We start from the raw sequence: 11,550 nt of genomic DNA, 5'->3' as shown, positions 1-11,550 counted from the left end.
TAAAAAATTTTTTAAAAAAAATAAATAAAGTAAAAGCTATTAAGTGTCTGGTGGTGAATACAACACAGTTGGGTACCACTGCCATTTCCACTGTGCTCTTGTGTCTTGCATTCAGGAAATGCAGTGTGGACTTAAGTGACACTGCACCGGAAGCCCTTCCCTAATGCCCCAGGCTGCACTAGCTCTGCTCCCAAACCTCCCTCCCCTCTACAATGGTATCATCTCACCTCATGGATGACTCTCTGGTTTTCTCTCCTGTACAGGAAGCTGCTGGGGGCAAGCCTGGGTTTTCTTGATTATACACCAAGGCCAACTACATTATACTATATGTTAATAAATACATCTCACTTCTGTTTGAAACTGTACATCCCATTTATTTCCTAGAAAATCCGAAACTTTTAATGTTACAAAAATGGCAGTCCTCAATTTAATAGGACCTATCTTGTGAATCACAGTTTTGATTATCCATCCCCCACCCCCAACTACCTCCTGCATTCACCAACTCAGGGTAAACCAATAGATCTAAACATGTAATCTGAAATTAAGAGAGTCCCTAACTTATGCTGGTTTCCCTCACCAACCATAAATGCTAATAAAAGCCACACTACCAGAATTTCCCATGAATGAATAATAAGCTCTGGTTAGGGGAAGCACTTTGGGAGTCTGGGTAGGACTCACTGGGATCCAAAGGTGGCATTTGGCATCAGGCTGGTTAGAAGACTAGGATGAGGACAAGAATTGGTAATGGATCCTCACAGTTACTCAATGACATAGGTACTGTGGCTATCCTTATTCTACAGGGTCACAGGAAGAAAGTGTCTGAGGGTGCACAGCTGAGCCCCTGATGAGACCATTCTAGATAAAGTGTGGGTCTTTTTCTGTGAAGGGCCAGATAGTAAATGTTTTAGGATTTGCAGGCTCTGCAAATACAGCCTCTGTTGCAACTACTCAACTCTGCCGAAGTAGCGGGAAAGCTGCCACAGACAATATGTGGGCAAATGAGCGTGGCTGTGTGCCAATGAAACTCTATTTATGGACACTGAAGTTTGAATGTCAGATAATTTTCAGGATTCATAAAACAGAATTCTTCTTTGATTTTTTTTTCCCCACCACTTAAAAATGTAAAAACCATTCTTAGCTCTGGAGCTGTACACAAACAGGCAATGGCCTGAGTTGTCTGCAGGTCAGAATTTGCTCACACCTCCAGATCATACCCTGGTCCTGCAATAGAGGATATGAGGGTAGCAGAGACCCTGGATATACAGTAATGTCAGAGCCAAACTTGGCTGCTTGGAGTAAAATCTTTACCTAGAAAATGAAAAGGACGCCCTGCCAACACAACCTGGACCATAAGTTGCTTGGACTCAGGTCTCAAGGTGGCCCTTTGAGTCTGAGACAAAATGCTAGTCCTAACCAGTCTTACAGGCTCTACCTTTGCCCCCTCAAGTCTGTCCTCCACACGGGGGCCAGAGCAATGTTTTCAAAATTAAGTCAAATTATGTTTTCTGCTAAAAACCCACATTCAGATACAACTCCAAAGTGCTTACCATTTTGGAAGAGACTATCAAAAATAAACCCTCTCGGGGTTGGAGGGGGCTCCCTGGTGGCACAAGAGGTTAAGGCTTAGCACTATGAAGCTATCTGCAGCACAAGTTCAATCCCGGGCCAGGGAGCTGACCCACATGGCCCAGCAGACCTCCTATCTCACCCACTGTTCCCCTCGGCAGTGTGTTTCAGTTGATCTGCCTATTCTGCTCCCAACTCTGTCTCTGGTGAATCCTCTCACCCCCCACACCTCTGGCCTGTACCCAGTTCTTGTATGCATAAATAAATCCTCTCAGTCAGTGTACCTCCAAAGTGCTACACGATCTAGATGTCCCTACCTTCGCTGCTAATTTGCTCATAACTACTCCTCCAATAAACCAAGGGCACACTCATAGCGAGGGGAGTGGTGTGTGTGCACTTACTGTGTTCTATGGTTGGAGCTCTCTCACCCAGGTATCCCAAGTTGCCTCCTGCATCCTCCTTGTCCTTGTTGCAAAATTACCTTATCAGAGAGGCTTTTCCTGGCCATGGCTCACACTTCATTCTACTTCATTTCTGCACAGCACTTATCATCATCTGTTTTATATTTATTCACTAGAATAAATGGTTCTTGAGGGCAGGAACTCTGTTTTATTCACTGCTATATCCCTAGCATCTAAAATAGTCCCAGATACATAGTAGTTGCTACACATATGTTTTTTGAATTTAATGAATAAATGACTTGAGAGCTAGACTACCCATTCACATTTTTAAAAACATAGCCTGCTCATAAGTTGAAAATAACCTATCCACACTCTCTCATCAAATTTGAAATGCTGCTGTATTTACACGGTCCTTTCAGCTGTGTATGGCTTAAAAATATGTACCGAGTGCCAACCTGTGTGCAAAATATTATGAAGTACAGAATTTCTGTGCTCAAAGAACTTCCAGACTACAAGAGAACTAAGAGATACAAACAAGCTCTAACTAAAGTGAGAAGGGCTAAAGACAGGGCAAAGATAAAGAGCTGAGGAAGTTTAACTTCTTGTTGAGGGTTCCATCTGCTTTCTTTCATTTGACCCTCGGTGTGGTATCCCCACTTAACAGATGAGAGCACAGGTCTAGAGTAGGGCTGTGAATGAACTCTCTGGGGTTGTTTTTTGACACAGCAGAAAGGACCATGCTAGTCCTGGGTTCTTTTCCTTTTGACATTTTATTTTTGCCTGAGAATGTCAGATGATTGCCTCCATGACATATTTCCCATTGTCAATAGCCAAAAGCTGAGAAGTCCTTGCTACTTGTAGGCTAAGATCATTTAAATATACATGACTATTCCAAACACTCCAACAGAACCCACCAGTTCATGAATGAATTAATTAAATCAAACACAAATGTTTTGCCTGTTGCTTTGTCTGATTCATCTGCTCAGCCAAAATGCCTGGGTCCCTTTCTTAGCCACTCATGGGCTCAGCTCTCTAACATATTTTGTACTCCCTCAAACACACCACCACAACATAATGCTTAATTAAAACAGTATGGATGGTGATGGCTGTATAATCACCATCTCTGAATAGACTAAAACCCACCTAATTGTGCACTTTATAGTGTGTTAATTATTTCCCAATAAAACTGTTATTTTTTTAAAAGGAGGTTGTTTCCAATATTTGCTATTAAACATGCATTAATATTAGTATTCTATTCATTATTGATTGCATTATCATTATAATGGCTATTATTATTTATAAAGAATACTGCTAAATTTCATTCATATTTTATTTATTTATTTTTAATTCATATTTTAGAGAGAAATTTGGCAATAGCTATCCAAAATTTTTTTTAAGATTTATTTATTTATTTATGCATACAAGAGCTGGGGTATAGGTCAGAGATGTGGGGGGTAGGGGTGAGAGGATTCACCAGAGACAAAGTGGGGAGCCGAACAGGCAGATGGACTGAAATACACTGCTGAGAGGCGCAGCGGGCGAGACAGGAGAGATCTGTGCCATGTGGGTTGCTCCCTGGCCAGCAGGGGATGGAACTCGTGCTGCAGAGGCTGCGGATTGCTTCATAGTGTGATGCTCAACTCCTTGTGCCACCAGGGAGGACCCCCAATTTTTTTTAAAGATTTATTTATTTATTTATACAAGCACTGGGTACAGTCAGAAGCACAGGAGGGTGAGAGAATTCACCAGAGCCAGAGCGGGGAGCAGAGCAGGCAGAAGGACCGAAGTACACTGCTGAGGGAGCAGCGGGCGGCAGGAGAGGTCTGCGCCATACAGGACCCTCCTCCGGTGGCCGGGGAGCAGCCAGGGATCGAACCGGCGCTGCAGAGGCTGCGTGCAGCTTCGCAACCCAGCGCTCAACCGCTGCGCCACTGGGGAGGCCCCCCAAATTTTTTTTATACAATCTTTTTGATCTAACTATTTTTCTACTTTGGAATTTATTCAACATATATACTCACACCAGGGGCCTCCCTGGTGGCGCAAGGGGTTAAACACCACACCGTGAAGCAATCGGAAGCTTCTGCAGCACGAGTTTGATCCCCAGATGGCCAGGGAACAACCCACATGGCGCAGTAGACCTCTCCTATCTCGCCTGCTGCTCCCCTCAGCAGTGTATTTCGGTCAATCTGCCTGTTCTGTCCCCAGCTCTGTCTCTGGTGAATCCTCTCACCCCCTACATCTCTGGCCTGTACCCCAGCTCTTGTATGCATAAATAAATAAATCCAAAGAGACAGAGTGGTGAACAAAACAGGCAGATTGACCGAAGTACACTGCTGAGGAGAGCAGCAGGTGAGTCAGGAGAGGTCTGCTGAGCCATGTGGGTTGCTCCCCAGCCGGCCAGGGTAATCGAACTTGTGCTGCAGAGGCTGCAGACAGCTTCATAGGTTGTGTCTTAACCCCTTGCACCACCAAGGAGGCCCAGTAAATAAATCTTAAAAAAAAAAAAAAAAAGAGATCCAAGATGTTAAGTGATAAAAGCGAATTGTTAAACAATTACAGAATCATCTCAGTTTTACAGATAGTCTATATGTCTATGTAATTTCATACACAACTACACACACATACACACTAATGTATGTATATGTATGTGTCTATGTGCACAGAAAATTGCTGGAAGAATACCCAGAAACTGGGTAATGAGCTGAGACGGGGGCACAGTATACTCTTCACTGGCTTTTTTCCAATGAGCAAAGTTTTCTATTTAAAAGAATAATGTTGAAAATTAGCTGCTTAGCTAAAGGAAGGAGGAAAGCACTTTGATTAAAGGAAAGGTATTGACAAGAAAGTTTCCACTGAATTATAAAATTTACAGCAGGTAGGAAAACCCTGAATGCATATTAAAAGAAACAGTCCACTGTGAAAGACCAGAAGTTAACTAAGGTCTGGGTTCTGCTCAATCCTATCAGAGATCTCTTAATTACCAGCTTCGGAAAATATCCACCTTATCTACTAAGTAAAAGTACTGAGATATTCACCTCCAGTTTCAGCTATTGCTTTTTATTTTTAAAGTTCTTTAAAGTGTATTGAGGGCTCCCCGGTGGCGCAGCGGTTGAGCGCTGGGTGCGAAGCTGCCCGCAGACTCTGCAGCACCGGTTCGATCCCCGGCTGCTCCCGGCCACTGGAGGAGGGTCCCACATGGCGCGCAGACCTCTCCTGCCGCCGCTGCTCCCTCAGCAGTGTACTTCGGTCCTTCTGCCTGCTCTGCTCCCTGCTCTGGCTCTGGTGAAGTCTCTCACCCTCCCGCGCTTCTGACTGTACCCAGTGCTTGTATAAATAAATAAAAATAAATCTTTAAAAAAAAAAAAAGTGTATTGAATTTATGTAATATTGACCTAGAAGGCAAGAAAAATTATACAACTGATTTTTAAACTTCCACCCCCTGGTTGCTTTCATTTTGATTATTTCATTTTTTTAAACTTGGTCTTAAAATAACACTACCGGGGGCCTCCCCGGTGGCGCAGCGGTTGAGCGCTGGGTTGCGAAGCTGGCGAAGCTGCCCGCAGCGTCTGCGGCGCTGGTTCGATCCCCCGGCTGCTCCCGGCCACCGGAGGAGGGTCCCACATGGCGCGCAGACCTCTCCTGCTGCCCGCTGCTCCCCCAGCAGTGTACTTCGGTCCTTCTGCCTGCTCTGCTCCCGCTCTGGCTCTGGTGAATTCTCTCACCCTCCCGTGCCTCTGACTGTACCCAGTGCATGTATAAACAAAAACAAACAAACAAACAAACAAATAAATAAATAAATAAGCATTAAAAAAATAAAATAAAATAACACTACCGGAAATTAAAACATCTTTAAATCTCCTCAAGTTTTCACCACAACACAAAGCAATATAAATTAAAGATCAAGTTTCCAACATGAAGCAACTTTCAGCAATAACGTGTAAGGAACACATTATAATTACAGCAAGACTATGCATGCTAAGGAGATTTAACACTCACAAGAGAATACTGTTATCAATGGAGCAGACATGCAGAGGCAAAACATACCAAAGAAAGTACTAGGCACACTTCTTTAGAAGTGGGACCATCTTTCTCTAAGTGATGACTAACACAGAGCATCTTTTAATGAAACAAGCAGCAAGGCTTTGTGATTTTAAAAGCTGACTATATCTATATGTTAACTGTCAAAGAATATTCATCTCCTCGGCAATGTCAGAGTGATACTCAGATGTTACTGGAAAGCAAAGTGCCTGAAAAATCTGTAGTTTGTCTTATCAGTCAGATAAAACATTATGTACATCATCATTCTGAGACTGACTAGTTACCAGAAATGTTCAGAAGTTGTGAATGTGTTCACCAAAGACCTTCACCAGAAGAGACAAGTTTTCTCAATGGTTTAGGCTATACAAAAAAGGAAAATCGTATCTGAGCCCTTCCAATGGCCCTCAGGAAAACCCTCTTCCAGAATCTTCTCGCAATACCCAAAAATGGGAACCCAAAAATGTAGAAAAGAAGTGGAATCACAGCTTACTACATGTGGGCCAAGGCAGTTAAGCAAGAGGGACCCCAATTTCTGAGGGCCCAATCACTGCTTCACTCAATGAATAGTATCTGACACTCTCCTAGTACTGGCAGCTGAGTCACCATTAGTAACCTAATAAAAATCCACTTCGGATCCAATCACTTCTCACCATCTCCATTGCTACACCCCTAGATCAAGCCTCACATTGTCCCTCCTACCAGGGCTTACCACATCAGCTATTGTCCCCTCAATTCAATCACTACCCAGTGGTTAGAGTTAGTGGTGTTTTTAAAACACACCAGATCATGTCTTTCCAAAGCTTCAAACCTTTCCAAAGGCTTCTGTCACACTTCAAATAAAATCCAAACTCCTTCTATAGCACATGGGCCCTTCCTGCTAGGCCACCCCCACACCCAAACCTCATGTACCACTCCCTGCCCTCTAACTAAATATTAGCCCACACAGGCCTTCCTTCTGTCCCACAGACAAGTCAAGCTCATTGCCACTTAGAACCCCTGCGTTTGCTCTTCCCTTTGTCCATGATGCTCTTTCATCTCTCCTTCAAGGTTGGGTCTTTCTTATCATTCAGGTCTCAACTCACGTCACCTCCTCATACATAAGTGTACCCCTACTGCAATCTCTACTGTGGTTTTCTTTCACTGTCTGAAATCTGTATGTATGTTCTTACTTTGTTGTCTCTTTGCGGCTCCAACCACAGACACCAGTCCTCCATCTCCAGGAAGGATGGAGCCCTGCATTACATAACTGTGACTAATACAGGGCCTGCTATGACCACAAAAAATGGCTAATGAAGAGTTAGAGTTCACCATTTTTTAAATCATTACAGGGCCTCCCGGTGGCGCAGTGATTGAGCGCTGGGTTGCGAAGCTGCCCGCAGCCTCTGCCGGCGCCGGTTCGATCCCCGGCTGCTCCTGGGCCATCGGAGGAGGGTCCCACATGGCGCGCAGACCTCTCCTGCCGCCGCTGCTCCCTCAGCAGTGTACTTCAGTCCTTCTGCCTGCTCTGCTCCCCTCTGGCTCTGGTGAATTCTCTCACCCTCCCACGCTTCTGACTGTACCCAGTGCATGTATAAACCAACCAAACAAACAAACAAATAAATGAAAACATGCCTCTATTAAGAAAAAAAAAAAAAAAATCTCAACACTTTAAAAAAAAAAAATAAATAAATCATTACGCATTTTTTTCAATAAATACATGTTAAAAGTATAGTCACTGCTCTAAGCAACTGTGGTTTTCTTTTAATGGGATCTCAAATTAGAAAACAAAATAAAACACATCATAAACCAAGGACTAATTTCTTAATATATTTTTTAAATCTCAAAGTAAGAAAGTCATTGACAAATGATCAAAAGGTATAAAGAGCTCACAAAAAATGTAAGATAAGTGATCCCTAAATGTATATAGAAAGCTGCATAATTTTACTCAAAATAAGGCAAAAGTAAATTAAAGCTATTTGAGATCACTGTTTACCCTTTAGAGTACAGTAACACTTTTATTTTTTTTTTTTTTTTTTTTTTTCAACAAGCAATGCTGGAACAAGTAGGTAGGCGTAGGGAAAGAAGGGAGGGAGGGAAAAGAAACTCAGCCCTAATTCACACATGGAGGAAATTAACTTTATTTTTTTTTTTTAGAGGCATGTTTTTTTTTTTGTTTGTTTTGTTTGTTTGTTTGTTTTGTTTATACATGCACTGGGTACAGTCAGAAGCGCGGGAGGGTGAGAGAATTCACCAGAGCCAGAGCGGGGAGCAGAGCAGGCAGAAGGACCGAAGTACACTGCTGAGGGGAGCAGCGGGCGGCAGGAGAGGTCTGCGCGCCATGTGGGACCCTCCTCCGGTGGCCGGGGAGCAGCCGGGATCGAACCGGCACTACAGAGGCCGCGGGCAGCTTCGCAACCCAGCGCTCAACCGCTGCGCCACCGGGAGGCCTAGAGTACAGTAACACTTTTAGAGTATGAAGAAACATAGTCTCTCACACATTGCTGGTGGGAATATAAATTGACACACTCTTTTCAAAGAGCAATTTGGAGTTATCTATGTAAATTACAAGTACACATGCCCTTTACCCAATGACTTTCACTATCTTATCCTGTGGATATACTTTCAGAAAAGCAAAATAATGTACCTATAATAAGGACAGTTACTAAGTATTTCCTACAGACAAGAAGTAACATAAAGGTCGAGGAATCATGAGACATTCATATAATGGGGTATTATGCAGCTGCATAAAAGAACAAAGCGACTATTTGTAGTCTCATATAGAACAATTTCCATGACATGTTGCTTAATTTTAAAAAGGTAAGTTTCGGGCCTCCCCGGTGGCGCAGCGGTTGAGCGCTGGGTTGCGAAGCTGCCCGCAGCCTCTGCGGCACCGGTTCGATCCCTGGCTGCTCCCGGCCACCAGAGGAGGTCCACATGGCGCGCAGACCTCTCCTGCCGCCCGCTGCTCCCTCAGCAGTGTACTTCGGTCCTTCTGCCTGTTCTGCTCCCGCTCTGGCTCTGGTGAATTCTCTCACCCTCCCGCGCTTCTGACTGTACCCAGTGCATGTGTAAACGAAACAAACGAACAAACAAACAAATAAATAAATAAAACATGCCTCTATTAAAAAAAAAAAAAAAACCCCAAAAAAAAAAATAAATAAAAAATAAAAAGGTAAGTTTCAAGAGAGTATTTCATAGCACCACGTTTTTGTAAATACATATGCAAAGCTTGTAATATGGAGAATGTCTCTGAAATGGCACATGAAATATCCCTAACTGTGGTTATATCTAGGGAAGAGAACTGGTTATAACTAGGGGAATGGATCAAGGCTTGTTTTTGTAGCTTTTGGACTATAAACCATTATTTATGTGATTATTAATCATCCAAAACCAAATTCAATTAAAAGGATCATGTAAGTACACAAAAAGCTTTCAAATTGTTGACTTGGAAGACCTCTTAGGAGGTCTTCTAAACTTCATATTATCCCCAATTTCAGAGATTAATAATAAGAAATCATATGCTTGTCTTTATTCCATTTACAATAAGGACTTGATAAAATGACTGTTCTTTGATTTAATAGGTTTCTTTTTCCCATTCTAGCACAACTAAGAGTTTCACCCTGAACTTTTCAGACTTGCCCCATGCAGTTCTTTAATCTATATAATAGAAGACACATTCCTGGAAGATTATATTTTGAAATATAACATAAACAATACATTTTTATTGTGCCTGGGTAATAATTTTTTCTAAAAGATTCTTCATAATAATAGAGTATAAGAGACTTTAGTTGCCTTCAAGCCTTTTTAACTCATCTAGTTTAGGACATGTTTATGCAAAAAAATTACTACCATACTTGGAAGAATACTATAAATGTCAAATAAGTAGTACAAATAAGCAACCCCTCAAGAAGTTCAAGAGGAAATATCACATCTACTGGGGTAGTCAGGAAAGGTTTCAAAAGAGAAACAGAGTCTGTCAGGCTTGATGGATGATCTCTTCAATAGGCAGAGGACTACACAGTAAGCTGCAAGTGAGCAGACCAGTCTGGACAAATGGAGCCCAGAGAAGACAGGATGTGCTCCTAGCACCTAAGTCACTAAGTCAGTCTCTGATGCCTGTATCCTTCCAATGCCCCCAATCAACTATGATTCTACACTGATCTCCCTGGTGGCTCAGGGGTTAAAGTCTCAGCACTAAAGTTAAAGTCTCAGCACCAAGCTATCGCCAGCCACCGCAGCATGAGTTTGGATCCACAGCCAGGGAGTTAACCCACCTGGAACAGTAGACCTCTCCTGTCTTGCCCACTGCTCCCCTCAGCAGTGTATTTCAGTATACTTGCCTGTTTTACTTCCGCTTTGTCTCTAGTGAATCTTCTCACCCCCCGCCCCTCTGGCTTACACTCCAGTTCTTGTATGCATAAATAAATAAAAATAAATCTTTTTAAAAATGTTTCTTCCTAGTATTTCCCATTTCTTTTCCATTCTCACCAACTCAAAGCAATCCAAGCTCACATGCCCTCCCTCTGCAAGTATCTCCAAATTCATCCTTGTGTTTCTAGTCTCCCTCATCTCCAGTTTTCAGTCCACAACATATGATATTTGCTACTTTATATGCATAGCCGACTCACCCCAAATTCCCCAAAGATTGACCGCTGCCTGCAAAAAAAAAGTATTCCCTCTCTCATTCCAGGCTTTCTAACATCTGCTCTCTATTCACCTCTCACTCCCTCACTGGATTCATGCTCTCTGAACATAATATACAAATTTCATGCCTATGCTCTTGTTGCTCCTTTCACAAGAGGAATTCTTATTTTGTTCCCTGCAGAGCACACACAGTTGTACAAGTTGCAAACACTGTTTTGTATAAATGACAGCCCTGCCTGTGTCAGGCAGTGCAGAGTCTGCAACCTTCCCAAGACAGCTTGTTTCCACCCCCTCCCACCTTGAAGGCCTTCCCAGAACAACTGAACTCAGAGATCAATTTTGCCTTTGATTCCTACATCACCAACTTGAGATATATATATATATACACATATATATGTATATATATATACCCCCCAAAAAAAATCACAACATTTGGAACATTGACAGTGCCTTGAACACAGTGTATACTCAAAAGATATTTGCAAATTATGAAAGGATGAATTAAGAAAGGCAGATTGTGTTTAAACCGTAAAGAATCTTGAAGATTAAGAAAGAAGTCTGACTTTATTTGGTAGATGCTAAATATGGTTAAATGATTAGAATGATGTTTTTAAAGAGACTAATTTCAGCACCCACAAGCAAGCAGTGCTGAGTGACTATATTCCAAGTGCTAGTTCAGGGGTCCTCTCCATGGGAAGACCCCTCTGTAACGGTGCAGCATCCTCAGTCATTCCTCACCCTTTGGTTGATCTGTCTGGAATTGCAGATATTATAGTATATAAATATGTATAGCACATATAAAACACATAATATTATATAGATAGATAGCAGTTTTTTCATATACCTACACTCACAGAGTGAAGCTTAAAACTGGGCCATTAATCCAAGAAAAAAAACATGACTTTGCCTGAAATATCTGGGT

The sequence above is a fragment of the Talpa occidentalis genome, unplaced genomic scaffold (genome assembly GCF_014898055.3).
Source record: "Talpa occidentalis isolate TD23 unplaced genomic scaffold, MPIMG_talOcc4v2.1 talOcc4.5, whole genome shotgun sequence".
NCBI classification, from domain to species: Eukaryota; Metazoa; Chordata; class Mammalia; order Eulipotyphla; family Talpidae; genus Talpa; species Talpa occidentalis.
Note: the sequence above shows the minus strand (reverse complement) of the source record.